This window comes from Cottoperca gobio, chromosome 5 (assembly GCF_900634415.1).
Source record: "Cottoperca gobio chromosome 5, fCotGob3.1, whole genome shotgun sequence".
NCBI classification, from domain to species: Eukaryota; Metazoa; Chordata; class Actinopteri; order Perciformes; family Bovichtidae; genus Cottoperca; species Cottoperca gobio.
In genome coordinates, this window is record NC_041359.1 from 11032484 (window position 1) to 11050138 (window position 17655).

The following is a 17655-nucleotide window of genomic DNA, read 5'->3' on the forward strand; positions in this document are numbered from 1 at the left end:
GAAGAGGTAAGAGTGAGCAATATAATTGGAGATAATTTGAGAGAGAAAGTAGTAAAGTTTGGATACAAGGATATGGCAGTTTGCAGGTGAGCTTTAAGCGATTAGAATAACAGAAGGATGAGTTTTGTGCTAACAATGTAGCACAGATAGTCACACTCACACACGTAATCATGACATCTACTCACAATCCTGTTATTAGAGTAAAATACTTGCAATTCAATTGCTGATGAGTCTAATTATAATTCAGAACAGCACATAATGATTAATTTGATTGTGCTGTGTTGACCTCTGAACACTGTGTGTGCTGTAAGGATTTGTTTACCATGAAGATGGTTTAAACGACAAAAATCAGTAATTAGAAATTAATGATCAGTAGAAATAACTCATTCAGAGACTCATTCAAATTGTTTTAATTAGAGACATAATAAATGGCATAGAAATGCAGCCATTTATAGTATAGCTAGAAAACAACTCTGTTTAAAAAACTACTGATAGGAAGCTGCTCTTTTTATATGCACAACTCAAGCATACTGTATTCATACCGTATTACTGTGTGTACCATATGGTACTGTTGAACGTAAAACATACAGATCCTTCGAAAAAAATATGAAAATGAAAACAAAAAAAAACGTATATTTGCATTGTACATCCAAATTCATCCACAGACAAAGTTGCCAAACTTTGTTTTGAGATGCTTTGACTTCAGGCGCATTTTTGCCATATTTGTTGTGGAGGTGTAAACTATGCAAACGAAGAGCAAACTAAATTATCATGAAAAGCACAAAACTGGGCCTGGGGCACACACAATTATAATTACATGGAATTAGCGCCACAGACTCTTACTGTTAGAAACAATTAACCTCAGGATGTGTACCTGCAAATACTTCAGCATGCAAAGTCCTGTCTCAGCAATTCACCTCAGCCACCTTGTCAGTTAATATTTCTGCTTTGTGGTGTCATGTGGTGTGTTTACAAGAAAATCATACTTTATTATGCTACAGAGTTGCTGTAAAAATAACAGCTCACAAGAGTGGGTTAATCTATACTTCATTAAATCTATCCTCTCTGTATAAACACATACACATACACACACACAATCACACACACACACACACACACACACACACACACACACACACACACACACACACACACACACACACACACACACAAATTCTTTGAAAACCTCCTCATTATTCACACCATTCTTCAGGGTGAAAGGCCACTGATGTCACTGCCCCGTTCCTCAGCCACATTTAAACATTTTCCCATAAATACACATCATGCGTCACCAAGTTTAGTCAGCACTTGATGAACTAAATGAAGTTGACTCACAGGCCTACATTGCAGCCTTGCCGCAGAAGTATTCTGAATGAGCGTCTGTGTGACCTCTCACTCTGTGCTCAGATAAGTTTCTGGTCATTCTGAATATCATTTTGACCAGCGAGGGAAACAGCTGGTGTGCACTAGCACACTTATGAGTAGACAAAGCAGGGTGAAAGAGATCAGGTTTATCAGACAAATGGATGTTTGGAATTTGTGAAGTACGCTAAAAGCATCCTCGAATAAAACTACCTTTGCTATTTTTAGCAGCTTAATAAATTTGATGTGTTTGACATTTCAAATGTTCCAGTGCAAGAGATCATAGAAACAGCTACACAATAGTCTGATATTTATCCAGCAAAGGAGGATAGAGCCCCCTCAGAATACAATTACTGTACAACAATCACACACTTTCATCTGCCGTTCCTCAGACCTGCAGCAAAGCACTTTGTACATTTGTGGTTACTATGGCTGAGATGCTTTTGTCATTGAGACAAACAGTCAACACTGAAGTCTCAAAGGCATTTTTTGAGAGGCAAGTAGATCTGATAATCTGGGATTTCTGTGTGTGGATTGGATTAAACCGTGGGAATTAAAAAGCTTCTTCTAAAATATACATATATATATATACATATATATATATATATATATATATATATATATATATATATATATATATATATATATATATATATATATATATATATATATATATATATATATATATATATATATATATATATATATATATATATATATATATATATATTTAAAAACCCTTAGGTGTAAACCAAATAAAATGTTAAATAACAGTCCAAAGGTAAATGCTATGTTTATCATTCATCAAGAAGTGTGTGTGTCTGTGCGTGTGCACTGATTCAAATGAGGATGTCACGTGATGAAAAGTCTTTGCACAACATCTCGGGTACAGATTTCTACCTCAAGTCTGTAGTGTCATTGCTGCGACTGAAGTGAGCCATTATCTCCCAGCATGGGCAACCCCTAAAGGATTAACCGGCAATCCTTCTTAAATCTGCCCTCTTTGGGAAAGCGTGACACAAGCTCTTGCAGGGATACTGTTTGTGCAGTACAAACATTTATAATAATACCAACAGGCACTGTCAGGACCCCATCACTAGCAACGATCAACGACCTAACTTCAGCAGCTAGCTCTACCCTAGGGTTCAAATGTCAGACTGTCACAACAATTTGCTAATCTTGTTCCAGATGTCACGCTGAGAAGTTGAGTGCTTCCTCTTCTGTTGCTATGTGGAGTTTGATTTGAGTGTGCCACTTTTCTTCTTAAGAAAATATTCTTCCTGTTATCATTTAAAAAACATTGATTCATAACATTCACATGCATGCTGAGGTCATGCCGCTGTATGCTGACGATCGGTTTATCAATGTGTTGCTTTGAGAGTGCCGGACCACTCCTACTATTATTTTTCTTAAATACATTTATATTTCCTTAAATTAGAACAAACTGATCCGCTGTAAGAACAACAAGACAAGACAAAAAAAGGACTAAAAGTAGGTGAGCCTTAGTCAAGACTCTCACAGCGCTTTTGTTTTTTGCATAACTTACACAAATGACCCCAGGTATGGCAGTGTATGCCAGTTGAGATTGTTCATGCAAGCGAGTGCATGATATCCTGCAGAATCACAAGAGTCACATCAGTGTTAACAGTTTATGTGTTCTCTTAAGCAACTGTTACTGGCACGATAATCCACCTAATGCCATTTTCAAATGCTAGAGCAGTAGGGCTGAAATAACTCGAGGATGACAGGTGAATCATTTTTGTAAACTTTCATTTGGAGGACATTTTTTTGGAAGCGGAATTGACACGAATCAAGCCAAGAATGTGCAGTTTGTTCATAAAACACATCCATGCTTTGGTCTTGCTATGAGTCAGCAATGACGAAACCCAGTCTTTTCCCACATATTCAACGCATTGCAGATGGCAGAGCGGAGCTAGTGTAGAAACTAAATCTGATGGTTCCTTGTGTTGTCAGGACATGGTCCAGGTCATTATATAGGTCAAAAACAAGGACAGTGGCAGTTGCTGGAGGGGAGGGAGAAAGAGGGGTGAGGGGGCAGAGAAAGGGAGAGGAGAGGCAGAAAAGCAGAGAGAGCAAAGGAGGAATGAAGCAATAGCATTAAAAGAGACAGAAGCTGACCTCGGAGCAGTGTGGCATTAGCTTGCTCAGAACAGAGCAGAGAGGATCATCTGAGCAAATCAAAGCTCTCCTCTTCAAAATAATCCACATGTGATAGCTTCCTATCAGCCAGATTGGGACAGACAGGTCAAAACAACAGTCAGACACATATGCACATACTATGCGCATCCAAGGTAAGGACGCACGTAAACATGCAATTGTACATTTTTCTGTCCCCTCCCCCCCATCACCAGAAGGGCACCAGTTCACTATAATGCTCGCACATCTCTTTCTATTTTCTCTGCCTAACAAAACCTGTCGTTCTGTCAGTTTCCTCCTCAAGTCAATTTAACAGCATCGAAATAGCCTAGCTATTTCTGGTCTGAGTGTATGTGCATGTTCACATCCGTGTGAATGCAGTGACCATGTGTGGCAATTTCCACAGTCAAGACAAGTGAGTCAGCCATCCACTGCACACAACACCTCTGTGGAGGACTTCATTACTCATCTTCATCCATTACTTGTCTTCTTCATCTTTCAGCATCATTTAAATTTCTTCCTCTCCCCATCGGAGCACCGGTCCCATTTCCACTGACAGTAGTACTAGCAATTAGGTCAGCAGTTGGCCTATTTAAACATGAAGAACTCGAGGCCTAGATTTGCTCTGTCATTTAACAACATCAGAGACGGCAATAAGTTGCGCAAACGCGACATGTTCGAAAAGATTTAGACACAAAAGCATGAAAATATGCGAAATTTGGTGGTTGGGGTGTCAGAAGGTGCACTTTCTGTTGAGAGGTCCAGTGAGATTTTGCATCAAATATGCATGGGCTCATGTGGCCCGGCTAACAGCCCCGGACAAGTGCAGAGTGTTCTACCGTTATGAAGGTCGACCATCTCTTACAGCATCTTTGACACACACTGTGGGGGTCCAGATGGCTCAGCAGACAAAGTCACATGGATTTACTTGCGATGTCAGGAAGTGTAAATTCTGCTTATGACTTTGGTCACATGTGAGATAAATAAATCAGATTGACTGAAGCACTAAGCCTAGCAGTGTAGGAGAGCTGGTTACCGTCCGGGTTATTGATGTTAAAACCAGTGGAGTGACCTAATGTTTGGAGACAAAACATTCTACCTCTTTCTAGTCTATCTGTCCTATCTAATGAAGACAAAAAGGACAAAAAATAAAATAATTCCAACATTCTTTATTGAGTTACTAATTAAAAAACTTTATTAAGGTGGCATATTGTCCATATATCAGGCTAATGATATCATTAAAATAAGCTTAAAATTCCACTGCACCACATTGCCACTGCATGGCTCAGTCAATTGAAACACTCACTTTGGGGATTCAATGTGATGAACTTATTGGTCATTATCCTGCTGTTGGGCACTTACAGTAATGCTCCACTTGTGGCAGTCAGGCCACAAAGTTAAATTATATTCCTAAAGTACACAGTTAAACTATTTACAGTATACTTTTTTTTTATTACGCATCCAATAACTTGTGGCTTCTGAAGCCAAAGACAGCAGGTCAAGGTTACATGAGAATCAGTGCAGGGGAAATTACTTGTCACTACAGGAGGAGGAAGACATATGTGTCTCAGTGTAAAAACAGCCTTAAGGCAACAATGAACATCCTGTTACAGGCAATGCTCTCTTGTAGCAGTATTCCACTGAGAAATTGAAAAATTCTGCATTTCTTATTGTATTATATTCCATCATCATTCCGTCTTATATTTTGGTTTATGACCAGCTAACTGGAAAACCTATGGCATTCCCATCAGTCTCAGCTAAACGTGGTGTTGAGTGCAAAATTAGCAACTGTTGCTTGTTAAACTAAGATGGTAAAAGTGGTAAACATTATGCATGCTAAAACAGCAGCATTCAAATTGTCTTTGTGAGCATGTTAGCGTGAATACTTTAGCATTTAGCTCAAAGCAGAACTGTGTCAAAACACTGCCTCAAAGAGCCACTAGCATGGCTGTAGACTTGTAGTCTTGTTGACAGGAAAGAGACACAAAACACACACTGGTGAAACAAAAAACTGACACAAAAACACAAATCATTGTATACACACACCACACGCATGCACACAAGTCCCTAAAGGCAAAGAGCTCAGTCGATTCAAGCTGTTCTTCACAGTAAGTGCTGTAGTGGATGGATTCAGTGTTGCTCCCCTTCTGAAGTCAATTGATTCACCACGTTTATGATTTAGCATCATTCCCTGAACCAATCTCTCCCTCTTTCATTGTTGGCCTGTCACATGCAGCGAACAATGTTAGGCGCCATTGATGGAACACAGGGCATGACTGGTGACATGACTGTTGGTCTCCATCAGTCATGCAGCAACTGCTACATCTTCCCTTGCATTATTTCTGTCCCATTTTAAATGCATTCACACGACTTTTATTCAGCACGGTGGCAGCGATTATGTGTGAAATATAGATTGATTCAGCAATAATTTATAAAGATTACACTTTTTTTTTCATGAAAGCCATTCGTCTTTTTTTTATAAACGAATGCTCATGTTCACAATTTCATTATAATCTGCTCTGTAATGCCATTAATTTACACTGGCCAGATTTGAGCTGGCTGTATGCAGCTGGTACGCATGCAAAGCCCACATATACAATGAGCTCAGAAGATAATCAGGTCACTTAATATGGAGGCTACTTTATTTATATGAGACAGCAACAAAGAATACACTGGCATTACATTAATAATATTGCAAATGCCTCGCAGTCATATGCAGAAAGGAATGAATACATTTGCATCGGAGTGGTTTATTAGATCAATGGAGCCTGTTTAAAATCACAGCTACCATGGTGCATCGTTGTCGTCACAAAAACTTAAGCATGCGCTTAAAAGGTTTACGATGTGCTCAGTAGTGATATTAAACATATACTATTTAGTGTGCAGAAGATTGCATGACAGCACATTTAATGGCATGTGTTTCTCAAAAGCAAAGGCAACAAGTCAATGTTGACATGTAGAGGCATGTACACACAGTTGCTAATTTATTAGCTAAAATTATTGCAGTTGTATTCAACAGAACTGCAAGAAATTCTACCTTCATGACGGATATAATGTTAAGTTCTGGTTAAACTGATTTAGAGAAGCTTCAACCTTGGAACCAATCGGCTATCGGTCTGATGACGATAAGCCTGCGGAGACAACCGCATATATTTCTGGGCTTCGGTGTAGCCAGTGGATATCCGGGCCAAGACTTCCTTTTCCGTGCACAGATCAGTGCATTGTTAGTGGATGGGTTCAGATACCTCTTTATATGGAGCCACAGAGAATACATACTTAGCAGCTGCAATGAAAAATAACAATTTCTAGCGAAAGAGCATTGGTTGTCAATATAAACTCTAATACAGTCCTGAAAGCAAATGGAGCAGTGAGTTAGTTAGCTTTTTAAATGCCACAGAGAAAAGAAGAACAAACTACCCGGTATAGGTCATGACTTTCTAAATCTTTGTCAGTTCGACTTGTAAGAGTTGCAGTCAAGTGCTCATTACCGTAGAAATTGATATTATAGGACTCATTTCCTCCCCTGCGACAGGGCAGAATGCAGCAGGCTGGATGTTATGCATCAGTTCATTAGTGATATATTTTTTAGAATTCATTGTAGTGTTCGGTTGGTCTCTGTGACAACATTTATCCTCCTGTTATACGTCAGGCCTGTTACACTGTAGCTGTTTTGAGCCTTAACCCAACTCTAGTCATGGTCTGCTTACTACATCCGCAGATACGCCACATAAACTGCATCATCTTAACATCAGTCTTCTTTTCCCCTCTGTTTTGTTTTACATTGTTGGATGAAAACGTCAATTATTGAATGCACACTTACCATCTACAGCACCCGCAGAACAAACCACATTTGAGAAGTTTTATTTATCCAATATAACAATCTACAGCCTATTTATTACATGCTATTATCACAACAACAAAAAAGGCAAGTAGAGGCACCTCATGTATCAAGACAAAGCTGGTTCCTATCAAATAAATGGTTGATTACTTCTAGACAAGAATCTGAAAATATTGTATTGAGATTACATTTATCTTCATTGCTGACATCTGACATTTGTGCTGTACAAATCTGGTGTATTATGATAAGTGCTCTAGTGCTAAGAGGGATTATTTCTCCCTTCACTACTTCGCAAATGCGTCCACAAGTCGTCAATGACTCAGCCCGACGAGAGCGAGCAAGGAAGGTTAGCAATAATAAACTCTCCAGTGCTAAGCTACTGTGACGGTGCAACAAAAAGAAAAAAAGATGATATAATTAGCTGCACTCTCCTCAGATAAGCCAAGGTCGCTTCAGGCCACTCAATCAAGAACTGCTTATGAGTTGACTGGCATAGACAACCTTGATAATCTTCTGTGACTGGATAAACACCGAGTGATGCAAGGCTAAGGTTACACATTAAGAGTTAATGGATGGTTGGATGGCTGTTAGGGTTACTGAGAAGGCATGGCTGGTGTCGTCACTAGATCGCTCTTTAAAAAAAACAATTGATCCTTATACTATCATTTTATGTATTAATGTTTCCTTTAAAATGGGAATGAATGGTATGTTGAAGGCTGGTTAGAGAGGAGTGCACGCTTTCCTCTTGTGTATTTCAGGATCAATTTGATCCATTTCCAAAACGATGTGTTTGCTGGTGTTTGCTCATCACAGATATATCGTTGACTGCGTCGGTCAAAGAGTAAAAATGTTTCAGTATTGATTTTTAGTATTTTAGGTTATCATTTGCAAGTTTCTTTTATATAACAGGATTATGAGTCCACAGCCGTATAATGTTTAGCATTAGTATTTTAAGGCAATATAGTTGTTGAGATATTTCTGTCTCGACCAACATTTCCATCCATAGTGCCAATCCACTAGCATGGCTAAAAAGAGACATTATCATGACTATGATTATGTCCTACAGTATGTCAATGGCCAATAAGAGACACTGACAACCCAAAGGCCTCTGGTCATCATCATCAACATCTTTGTTACATTCTGCATTTGTTTTCATTTTCAGCAAAGTGATACATTAATGATGAGCAAAGTGATTATTTTAAGTTAAATCCTGCACAGAGGCATATTGATTTACACCGATGTATGTGTAAATATCCCTGAAAAGAGAAGAAAAGCCTTGATTGACAGTGACAGAACAACACGTGATGAGGATGAGTGCTTGACATCAGTTGTGTGGAGAAACAAGCTCTCTTTGTAGTTACAGTGCAAAGGCATAATATATAGATGTATTAATACACCACATTAGGTATATGCTTGTGTCTCCTGAGCTTTAGCACTCACCATTGCTCATGTTTCTCAGGAGCTGGCATCTGAACTTGGCAGTTTCCTCTGTCTCTCTATTTATCTCCACAATCCTCTCTTTCTTCCTTTCCTGTTTTTCATCTCACTCACTGCGATATCCTTTATGAGTCACCTACAGGTCTGTGCTGCCGAGGACTCCAGTAATTACTCCAAAACAACTCCTATTGAAAGCCATGGCAGGTTTATTTATATTTCAAACACAGGGCATAACAAAGTGCTTCACAAAAGCGAAGAAGAATTCAAAAATCAAAATAGGCAAAAAGAACGCTGATAGATGAATTAGCATAGAAATAATAAATAAAGAATACAAGCATAAGGCAAAGATTATGAAACATATAGCAGGGAAAGCTGTAAGACTAGGTTTCCATGTAGTCACAGACTGGGAAGTCTCTATTTGTCCAACTACATTGCTCAAACTACGTGTAGCAATCATACAAATCACACCGATTACTCAAATCCTGTATACAACCTACAAGACGTGCAATGTTTTGTAGCACTCCTGGGGAGGGTCAAGGGAGGTCTGTTCTTGCTGTTGTTCTGTTGCTCACTTTGTACTCTGTGATGAGAAGACTACGTTTCTTTTGATAATTGTAGTTAACTTCATGGATATTATTTATTGTGATGTTAGCTCTTTGATGTTTGTTTGTATGAAAAGAAAGAAAGAGGATGCAAGCTCTTCTGGATGCCATGTATGATGAAGATCCAACTCTCATCAATTAAAACATTTGAAACAAATCACACCATACCTGCATAATACGCAGTGTGCATACATGCACGCAGCCCAACATACTGTATGTGCATAGAGTCTCACCTACAAAGAAACAAACACTTAACAAACTGACCATCTCCACATGTGCTTTGGTTCCAATCATCGAGGAGACAATACATCGCTCTCAAGGGCTGCACAAACTAATCAAACCCAAACAAAGACTCAGGTCTGAACAAAATCTATTAGTTACGTCTTGGTCTCACAGCAAACAGCAGAGTGCAATCTAAATCAGCATCATGTCAGGCAATTAGTGAGGGAAACCAAACTCTCTCTGTATTCTTTTGCAGCTCGGTTCCTCTCTTTCCAGTGTCATTAACTGGAGCTGCACTGTGTTATTTCTCCTGTGGCGAATGCCGTATCAGTTAATATACAATTTGTGAGAGAAAATCAGCCCGCTGTAACAATGCACTTATGCATCATGGCTTACCACGGCACACACTGTATTTAGCTATAAAGTAATAATCTGTGAGCTTTTTAAATACATAAACTGCTGTTTTGCTAATTGTTGATGCTGAAGGTTATACACAATAAGTCTTTAGCTGTTCTAAACACTAATGAACAGGAAGTTATGACATCTCTTTGCTTGTGTTGCCACCTTAGATGCCCAGCGACTACTGACTTACAATTCAAACTTCATCAACATATAATACAAGGAAATAGAAAACAGATGTGCCCAGAGAAAAATTAACTGTAAACAGGAAAAACTCATCCATTACCTTGTACAAATCAAAGCACTCAGACATGATAAAGTATCTGGCAGGTGCTTCAGTAAGTTGCTGCTTCTTAGACGTCCTCTGAATCTTAACATTTGATCGGTTCTTAGTTATTCAGTCTAATTTGGAGTGAGTACTCACTCAATTATTTTGCTTTTCTAATTCAGAGAAAAGATCCAGTCCATCTTGACTAACATTTATCTGAGTATGTGTGAAACATTTACATTTAGTTTCTACTGAATTGAACTGTAAGAAAAGTAAAACAAATTGTCAGAAGCTGACGATGTGTAATTTCAGACAAGTTCTCCACCTGCATTACACAGGAAACAGTGTTCACAGAAAGAATCTAAGTCAATATATTCATCTTAACACAATGTGTGTGTGTGTGTGCGTGTGTGTGTGTGTGCGTGTGTGTGCGTGTGTGTGTGTGTGTGTGTGTGTGTGAGAGAGAGAGAGAGAGAGAGAGAGAGAAATTGCACACAGAGGTTGGCCTTCTCTCTGCTTGTTTGTGTGTCTTCTAATTTCATTTTTCCACTCGGTTCTCTAGTGGGGGGGGTCTTGCATCTCAATAAGGCTCTGTCCATCTGGGAAGTGATCTCACTACTAATAAAGAACAATTCTCTCACGCTGTTAAACTGGCAGGAGGGCAGGGGGGCACCAGTGGCAGACGTTATTAGGGAAAGTGTGTGTGGTGGTTTAAAGAAGGAAGGAGGAGTGAAGCTACAGCCAGGAGATGGTTAGCTTAACTTGCTATAAAGACTGGAAGCTAAAACCATATACGGTTATGTGCTGCACTGTTTCCGTTTCTGTTCCTTCTCTTGATATCGTTACTTATACTGTAAGAAGGTGGTGTTATCATTCAGGGGTGCAAACGTGCAAAAGCTGAATTTGGGTGCAATTTCCACCAAAAATTGAAGTTTCCACCTCTTTGTCATTATTAGATGCCATTAGTACACAAACAAAAAACACACATGCAGAGCTTCTGGCAGCTGATGTTAATAAACACACATCTAGTACATACTGTACAGACTCGCACATCTGATCTGAAACAGACCTGGATTCACTCACTCCAAAGAAAACCGACATAACATAATCAACCACGGCACCTAACCTCAATAACATCAATAAACTCTGAACACACAAATGTGTACCACAATCTAAATTAGTGAAGGTAAACGTAAAACTGCGGATTGTATCTACCATCCAGCTCTCCACATTCTCTGAGGGACCTTTTCTCCCTGTCAGGTTCCCAGATCTACACTCACACTGTTATGATTGAGCAGCTGACAGCTTGACCTCTTCTCAACAAGACACATCTTTTGACTGCAGCCATTTTCTCACCATTATGTTTAGCTATGGGCCTGTGCCTGCAGGGGGGGGGGGGGGGGTACTTGCTGAGGCTATCATTCATATGAGAGAGGAGGAAAGGATTAAGGCCACTGAGAAAGAGCAGGAGAGAGAGGGGTCTGCATCTTAATGCAGGCCTGAGTGTGGAACAGCCTTGTTAAGAGGTAGCTCGGTGGAGAGGGAGGAAGGGGCAGCGGATGGGTGGGTTGGTAGGTGGCTTGCTGGTTAGAGGTTGGGGAAGGATTAGAGTAAGAAAAAAAAGGAAAATGCAGGAAAAAAATAGATGAAAGAATGTGTATAAGAAGGGTAGAAAAAAGAAATAAAGAATGCATGCACCGTATAAAAAAAACATCATGTACACGTACAAGAAGAACAGATATTTTTAATACTGCCAGTGTACATTACATTGTTATATGTTATTTTGATTTTAAAAATGACCGCATTGAACAGACTTTGTATAATTATTATTTTGTTCAAATACAATAAATAGCCATTACATTTTCCCATCCCAAATCCCAAATACTATCAAAATAATAACAATAATACTTAATTGTCAGAGTTGGAACATATAACTTTAAATGACTTCATCATTGATGATTTATTTGCATAAACAAATCTAAATCATCATTTTTCTAAAGTTTTTTTTATGTCTGATATCCTCCAAAACATATAGTCAAAGCTGAATACTGGAGTCGAATGGTTAAAGTTTAAACAACATAAAGTTGTAAAAGTGGTAATGCTTCTCCATTCTCCCAGACAATGAAAACTAAATCAGTGCAAACTAAATCTCCTGAGTGAATGCTTATTTGAAATGCATTTCAAATAAGATGCAAATAGACATTTGAGAAATCAGTATGCAAACTTTGAACAAGGTGTTTCTTTTACCATCTCTGACTCGGATCCTCATCCAGTATTGCATCAACTGACATTTCCATGTACTGATTAGCATTACTGCGCTTCCCTAACTTAGACACCACAGGAGTAATCAATGGAAAAAACTGCCAGTCAATGTTAAAAAATATCACTAATAATCCACAAGTTTGCTGAGGGTGGGTTGTAATTCCTCCCTAAATCCTTGACTTGTAGGTGCACAAAACAGATTCTCGTTGCAGAACAAACCAGCGTCACACCAACCATAGTAGCATGTCATGTTACGTGCAGAATTACAACAGCCTCTTTGGTAAAGCACCCCCTTGCCAGCCTGAACCTGTGCCAAACCTAGTTGTAGGGCAGGTGAAAAGAGGGTTTGACACCCATTCCTAGGCCTGCCACCTCGAGGAAAGTGAGACGTAAGGTTTTATTAGAGTGGATGTTCTTGGGCTTTGGACTCTAATTGATGTCAAAAGAGTCTTACTTCATGACAGCTATACCCACTGCTTTGATTTCAAGGTGGAAAGAGTGGGAGGTTTGGAGTGGGAGGGGTGCACCACCTCTTTCTAAATCTTGGGCAATAATTTGGTAATAATATCCGATACAATCAGTGCGTGTGTGCTTATGACAGGTAAGAGCAAGAGAAACGTAAGCACATTGAGGATAAAGAACTGCAGCAGTGACACTTGCACATTTTCTAAAATTACACACCATTTTGTGACTGTTAGTGTTACACTGAGTAATGAGCAGATGGGTGAGAATTGTGCCACGACTTAATCTGAATGACAAACATTCATTTCATTCAGTTCTATTGTGCTTGATGGCAATCACTGCAGTTTCCTAAACAAATCACTGAAAGGGACTTTGCTTAGCATAATCCAGTTTGCTTATAATATTGTTGTGTAGTTTCTTGCATATCAACTAGTTTATAATAAGGGAAAGTTAGCTTTCCCACAGGGTTGTTTGACAAACTGCAAATTACTCGTGGCAAACAAAGATCAAAAAAGGGGGGAATCTTTTTGACTTTTTCAATGTTATTCAGTTTTGATAACGCTGGTTATACCTGTCAACTGCAATGGACAGTGAGACAACAAATGTGATGTCTTTTTTTGCTCTCATAACAAAACAGGGGCAGGCTCTTCGTCCAAAACAACCTGTAACAATTTCGCAAATAGATGCAAAGCTGTGATCTATTTCGGCTTTATAAAAGAACAAGTGGAAAAAAGACACAGAGATATGAAAGATTTGGTTTCTTCTGCAGACACAGTTTCCAACTGTGGCAATGACGACATCTTATCTCTCTAGTGACGCCGTTTAAATATAGACTTCTGCTACTTTATCTGTTTCTGCAGCTTTCTGCTGTTGATACATGATCACACACTTCCTTTTATGTTTTCATCCTTGAAATTCTGCACCAGTGACATCAACTTTTTATCTTGAACCTTTTCAATAAGACACCAAACATTATAACTCCTATTTACTGCAGTAACATTAAAGCATCTACTTAAATATTAATTATGACTGAGCCCACACACTCCAAAAACTCAACACCATGGCGTAGTCTATGCAGAAACACAAGAGGGGAAATGTTTTTCCCCATTTCCCCCTTTTTGCCTTCATCCCTTCATTGATGCAATAATTTGTCTCCCCCTGACTGAGCGGTGGAATACACACCTCCGACTCTGCAGATATTCAATACAGGACTGCTCTATACATTATAAATGGCCCTCTGCAATATACCATCCTTCTAAAACGAAGCCACTGCGCAAATAGAGAAAATATAAATGACCTGCCCTTGGTATACCGCCAGGGTTTGAAAGTTTTATTCTGGTGCTTTTTCTTTCTGTCCATAAAATATGTCACATTAAACGCAGGCGTTGGGAACATTAAACAAACAGATAACCTTGTTCTAAGGTCAACAAGGTTATCATGTACGGTAGGCAACAACAAGTCAAGAAGTAGAGCAGAATGTCAACAAATGAACCAAGAAAATAAACTCAAACAATCAAATTGTGACACAGAGATGATGCATATGAGCGGTAAGTGCAAATATAGCAAAGATTTTATCAAATAATATCCAACATGGCTGTTGGCTGGTGTGCTTCTTTTTGTGTGCGTGTGTGACAAAGACAAGCAGAGAGGGCAGAGTGCCGCTGAGAGTGATGAGATGCGATGAGACACAGTTTGAATGAGTGCATACTAGCAGGAGGGAGAGAAAGGGAGAGTGTGTGAAAGTGGATGACAGAGCGAGAGAGGGAAGATGGACATAAGTGGCTATGAGTTAGCATAGCCTGCTAGTTCTTTTCCTGTCATTTTTTTTTTGCAGCTGAAGCAAATTGAGGCCACTAACGCAGCAGTTAGGCTGCTTTTCAGGTCACTCAAAAAAGCTGTGCTAAAAGGGTAGCTAGACCAAAATCCATTGTTAATTTCATTGAATGAAAGACACTTCAAGCTACTAACAGACCCAAGCATGTTGTAGTACATCAAGTGATTACAACTTGTCTCATGTCATCTACAGTAGAGCCACGCTGGGGATAATTTGATTAAACTGTTGGGAAAATAGTATAGATTTATCTTGATTGGTATCCCTGACTAAGCACAGCTGCATCTGGATCAATTAATGGTGTTGCATCCTTTAAAGTGCCAAACAGAGACAGCCAGATTTGTCTTGTTATTGAGCCAGTTTATGTTTATCACAGTTCTTTGTCAATTTATTTTTTTCTGGTAACATCTCCTCTATCCTCAATATGTTTGAGCTGGCCCTGCTCATCCATGCTGTGGGAAAGTGAGTGACTGCTGAGTGGACGAAGCTGGATGGGTGATTCATTTGAGTTTGTGGATTAACTGACCTTGTAAAGAGTGGACCGCGAGTCTGAGCGAAATCATCATCTCTGGAAGTAGGCTAAATGTTAGGATGCTCCAGTGGCCACATGGCAGCCATTTCTCTTTTTTTTTTGTCACTTGGAAGACACCCAAATGTATCATAATTTGCAGAAAACTAATCTTCCACTAAATACAATGTCTCCCTCCTCCATAACACATTCTCTTAGTGCAACATGAAGAGCGAAGTAAACACCTACTTGATTCATTCCTCTCAAGGAGTTTTTAACCAATAAAAGGATGCCTCTTCAACGGTAGCAATACAAGACATGACACATCTCTAGTTTGCTTTGGGCCACCTGCCATTGGTGGAGAGCAGGCTCTGATTTTTCAAATCTTGGAGGACAGGTTGTCTCTTATATTATATCGACACTAATTTTAAAGAAAAATCTAGGAAGTAATTTGACTACTTTTTACTCCTAAATGCTGTCTTTTATGTACACAGAGGATGGGAACTAACCCTTTAGTCTTTGATAAACATCTCATTAACCCAATCACAATGTCAACTACCACCCAGGACTCCAAACCTCCATTACGCATTTCTTTACCTGTCAAAAATAATATTGCTGAGAAATACCGTGGAGGAGGAGCTGCATCATTTCAGTCACAGATCACAACATCACACAGACAGATCGCCCACTGTTATTTTGTGTAACCACATACACACCTGCAAACCCGAGATCCCGTCAGTGTGCCTGTGAAATATTCAAGACATAGCCTGCATGTCTTTTAAACCCGCAAAGGCGCAGTTAAATACTGACTCCAAAACAGCGTTTGAAATCAGCATGAGTCACCCACTTTGGACGAAATGTTCACTCCTCAAATATATTTGACTAAATATGTCAACACACATACATTCAGTAGGCGAAACGTTGACTAATAAACGCAAACATCATGCAGCAATTCAACAGTTTTGGAGCCGTTTTACCTTCGGGTGAGAGCGCCTCTTGGAAATTGGAGAAGACGACTTGGCGGATTTATCCGTGTTTTGTCCGTAACTTCCCGAGCAGGGCATCTGTTTTTGAAAACGCGTTGATAGAAAAGAAGATGAGGAAGAAGAAGAAGAAGAAGAAGAAGAAGAAGAAGAAGAAGAAGAAGAAGAAGAAGAAGAAGAAGAAGAAGAAGAAGAAGAAGAAGTAAACACTAGCAAGCGTCACTGTGATACACAGCAGGGGCGACGTTCTCCGTTGACAACCGGCCGGTATTTGTCCTTTGACGCCTTATTTGTCCCTTGAGTTTGTGTGTCTCCGGCGGGGAGAGAAGCTAGAGCCGCGGTCCACAGCGGTCTCCATTACCGAGCTTTATATTCACCTCAACGTTTAGATACGACACACAGACTGGGAGACAGATAGAGATGAGAACTGCCTCCATCTGTCAGGAGAGCCGGGATAGATACTGAGATACTGCTGCAACCAACCAACAAACTCCAGAGAGAGAGAGCGAGAGCGAGAGAGAGAAAGAGAGAGAGAGAGAGCGAGAGAGAGAAAGAGAGAGAGAGAGAGAGAGAGAGAGAGAGAGAGAGAGAGAGAGAGGTGATCACAAGTGAAAGGCTTCAGTGTGTTTAGGCTAGTAGTTATTTATATCCATTTGTTTGAAGGCGATTTAATTGAAATTACTTTAACAATGTTATTTCCATGTTTCTATTTGTAGGCATACTTTACATCACAGCCAACCATTTTTCAAAATGTTTTGTTTTAGAAAGTTGGCTATATACTGTTTCAGGCAGCCATTGGCGTCCATTAATTTCCTTCAAATATGCATTGAAATGGTTATTCTAGCAATTAAGTATTGCACTTCACTAAAATTGGGGGAGTAACAAGAAACGGACTTAAACAAATAAATGAAAAAAAAAAAATCAAATGTATTGTGGCAGATGCCAAGATAATGAAAGATAATGAATTATAGTTCCTACTATGAGTACAGCTCCAAAAACTACATTTCCCACAGTGCAATATGTACCATAATACTAATTATGGTGGCATCATCAGGGTTATTTTCTCAGACATGTCAACGCTCCTCCAGAGACACAGAAGACATTTCACAGCTGGGGATCAGGGGAGTTCCCCTTTCATTTTGGTCCAAGTTGCAATATCATTATGAATCTGCAAATAAAATGCTTTACCACATACTGCATGGTAATGATAATGTGACTTGTGACAAACAAAAAAGAATGCAGCCATGACAACTTCACTGTGATGGATTACACAACATCAGTTGGTTTCAAGAGACTGCTAATAGAGTACAGAGCAGAAATCAAT

General features: G+C 39.4%; 1 protein-coding gene across 3 annotated transcripts in view; it reads right to left on the reverse strand.

Moving 5' to 3' along the window:
* The window catches only part of dlgap4b (discs, large (Drosophila) homolog-associated protein 4b), a 103126-nt gene extending 86669 nt beyond the window's left edge, over nt 1-16457 (reverse strand). For 2 of the 3 annotated variants that reach the window (XM_029432158.1, XM_029432157.1), the window contains exon 1: nt 16326-16453. The gene's annotated coding sequence lies outside the window, so the exon portion shown is untranslated. Of the gene's footprint in view, nt 1-16325 lie in introns of all 3 variants that reach the window. The other variant, XM_029432159.1, reaches the window with a different exon arrangement.
* Nucleotides 16458-17655: the final 1198 nt, after the last annotated feature.